This window comes from Arachis ipaensis, chromosome B10 (genome assembly GCF_059453495.1).
Source record: "Arachis ipaensis isolate K30076 ecotype BB chromosome B10, ASM5945349v1, whole genome shotgun sequence".
Classification (NCBI taxonomy): Eukaryota; Viridiplantae; Streptophyta; class Magnoliopsida; order Fabales; family Fabaceae; genus Arachis; species Arachis ipaensis.
Genome location: NC_142435.1, coordinates 89,745,460 through 89,749,317, shown reverse-complemented (window position 1 = coordinate 89,749,317; position 3,858 = coordinate 89,745,460).

Genomic DNA, 3,858 nt, shown 5'->3' with positions numbered 1-3,858 from the left:
GAGCAAAAATCTGATTCAGAGGCTGAAAAGGGACTGCAGATGCTGTTGGATTCTAATCTCCCTGCACTCGAAGTGGATTTTCTGGAGCTACAGAAGCCCAATTGGCGCGCTCTCAATTGCGTTGGAAAGTAGACATCCTGGGCTTCCAGCAATATATAGTAGTCCATACTTTGCTCGATATTTGATGGCCCAAACCGGCATTCCAAGTCAGCACAAAAATTCTGGCGTCAAAACGCCAGAACTGGCATAAAAGCTGGAGTTAAACGCCCAAATTGGCACAAAAGCTGGCGTTTAACTCCAAGAAAAGTCTCTACACATGAAAGCTTCAATGCTCAGCCCAAGCACACACCAAGTGGGCCCGAAAGAAGATTTCTGCATTAATTACTTATTTCTGTAACCCTAGGCTACTAGTCTTCTATAAATACGACCTTTTGCTATTGTATTTGAGATACTTGATATACTTGGATAGACCTTTTCACGTTTGGGGGCTGGCCTCACGGCCATGCCTAGACCCTTTTGTTCTTATGTATTTTAAACGGTGGAGTTTCTACACACCATAGATTAAGGTGTGGAGCTCTGCTGTTCTTCATGAATTAATGCAAAGTACTACTGTTTTTCTATTCAATTCACGCCTACTTCTTCTCTAAGATATCCATTCGTTCTTCAACTTGATGAATGTGATGATCCGTGACACTCATCATCATTCTCACCTATGAACATGTGCCTGACAACCACCTCTGTTCTACTAGCAATGGCTTGCATGCGTATCTCTTGGGTTTCTAATCCAAGATTGGAACCTTCGTGGTATAGGCTAGAATTATTGGCGGTCATTCTTGAGATCCAGAAAGTATAAACCTTGTCTGTGGTATTCCGAGTAGAATCTGGGAAGGGATGACTGTGATGAGCTTCAAACTCACGATTGTTGGGCGTGTGACAGACGCAAAAGGATCAATAGATCCTATTCCAACATGATCAAGAACCGATAGATGATTAGCCGTGCGGTGACAGCGCATTTGGAACATTTTCACTGAAAAGACGGGAAGTAGCCATTGACAACGGTGATGCCCAACATAAAGCTTGCAATGGAAGAGAGTATGAATGATTGTATGAAGGCAATAGGAAAGCAGAGGATCAAGAGGAACAAAGCATCTTCATACGCTTATTTGAAATTCCTACCAATGAATTACATAAGTATCTCTATCTCTATCTTTATTTTATATTTTATCCATCTTTTAATTATCAATTCTCCATAACCATTTGAATCCGCCTGACTGAGATTTACAAGATGACCATAGCTTTCTTCAAGCCGACAATCTCCGTGGGATCGACCCTTACTCGCATAAGGTTTATTACTTGGACGACCCAGTGCACTTGCTGGTTAGTTGTGCGGAGTTATGATAAAGAGTTGAGATTACAATTATGCGTACCAAGTTGTTGGTGCCATTGATGATCACAATTTCGTGCACCACACCCCTAAGGACTTACTTGCTCAAGCCTCTCCTTAGCACATGCACATCACAGGCATTTAGCTTGTTTTATTCTTTGGACATTGGTGCCTAGCACCTCTTTGGGTTACTAAATGCTTTGTCTCAAAGTAGCTCTTGATGGTAGACCTTCGGTTGGCAATCCCGGGTTAGTTAACCCATGTTGCTAGGTGATGAAGCACCCCTTAGAACTTAGTTATCCAAGCTTATCTTTGTACAAGAACATCACAGGCATATATCCAAGATCTCAAGCCATTGGTGCCCGGCCTTGTTTATTTCTTTTTGTTTCTTTCTCTTGCATTTTCTTTCTTTTATTATGGACCCCTTTTCATTTGTCAAGTCTCATAAAATGTAACTCAAGTTCATATCTCAAAGTCATTCCAACCTCTAGCCTTATTCATATATCAACTAATGAACCAACACATACCACCACATAACTTTATTCAATCTTCTGTCAAAACAGACCTATACTCTTTCTCTGTTTCACAATAATTTTTCTTTTATTCAAGCATGAGGAACAATGCAGACAATTCAAGTAAGATGAGATGATAAAAGCACGTAGACTAGCAAGCTTAAAAAACAAACAAACAGCAAATGACTCATGACTAACAGGACACTAATCACAGGGGCACAATTTCAATTTGAATTAGCATATTTAAACTAAAGACAGTTAAGTCACAGTACAACCTCTTGGAGTCTACTTGTTTTCTCCTTATCATCACCATCTGTGGCTTTTGTGCCCTTCTTTATCTCCTTAGATGATGATGTGTATCTCTTCCAAGAGATTGAATGTCTTCCCGCAAATATTGAAAGTTGCTTGTTTCCCAAGCACATGAGAGATGGTTAGTATGCATGTATGCTTGTGATTTTCTGAACTTAAGTTGGTGTGGAAACACCAAACTTAGTTCCTTGCCTACTTCTATATGCAGCAGAGTGAATACATGCATGAAACATCAAGTGCTTTTATTAAGAAAATAAACTATGACTTAAAAATCAAACAATTGTTAAGTAGTTTCTCTGATTGTTTGGAACTAGTGACTAATTATGCTGAGGGATGCAATGTGTTCTTACTGAAATCTGTGGTGGAACACCAAACATAGAATTACACATTCACCTTGAATTACTTTTGTGTGCAACACAAAACTTTGCTCCTTGCAATACAGATGAATATACTTAATTCTTTTTTTTTTTTGAAACAGCTAAGAAAAAAAACTACCTTTGGTTGGGTTACCTCCAAACAAGCGCTCTTTTAATGTCATTAGCTTGACATGTTGTTCATGGCTTTCTTCCTCTTCTTCCAGTCTGTTAAGAGGAATGACCTCAGAGAGAGAGAAGAGTCAATCAGTATCCCCTGTCTTAGCCTCTTTCCAGCAAGCTTCCTTTTGTTATTTGCTTGATTGAACATGCTTGCTGGATTAGGGGTTGGATTGCTTGTAGTTGACCTTTTCTTCTTCCTTGATATGGTCAATTGTAGCTTGGTCACAATCCTCTTTTCGGTGCTCTTGTTGGTTGCCTTCACTTCTTGGATATCAAGATTCGAGTGTTGTGTGTTTGTTGGAGTGTCCTCTTTATTAAAAGCCTCTTGAATTGGTGGTTCAATGAACCCTTCCTCTATGTAGCTCTCTGCTTCAATTGAATGTGGACTTCTTTGATTGTCTTCCTCCCTTTCTTCTACATGATTTTCCATTGAGTCCTTTGGGAGTAAGTTTTCTTGTTCATTTGTCACCTCCAATAGCCTCTATGAATATGGAATCCTAGGCTCATATACCTCTACCTCCACCTCCTCCTTCTTTATTGAAGTTTCACTTAGTACAGGAGCCTCTTCATCTTTCTCTTCCACTTTCTCCTTTACAGATTGGTCTTCATCCCCAATGCTTGGCAGTCCTAAGTGTTTCCTTATTTGCTCTAAGTGCCAATCCATCTTCTTAAAGAGGATTTCTTGGTCTTTCCAGGTTTGTTCTTATCTTTCCAAGAATTCTCTAGTTCTTTCCTGAGAGTCTATGGCACTTTGAAGGCATTGTTCTGCTTGTAGTAAGAGAGAAGAAGGTTGGGGCGGATTTTATGGACTTGTGAGTGTTGTGGTGATGTTGTGTTGGGGGGTATGGAATGAGTTTTGCGTATTGTGAAATAAATCTTGTGGTTAGTGAAATGAGTTGTATGGATTTTGGAGGAAACTTTGTGTTGAGGCATAGTCAAGTGATGAAGAATTTTCAAATGAAAAACTGGGAGGTGAGGTTGGACAATTTTGTATAAATGAATTGAAGGTACGCTCAAGTGATGATGGCTCTTGATAAATGGAGTATGGACTATTGAATGCTCTTTGGTTTTGATCCTCCCACCCACAACTTGAGTAATTGTTATATTCATCAAAATA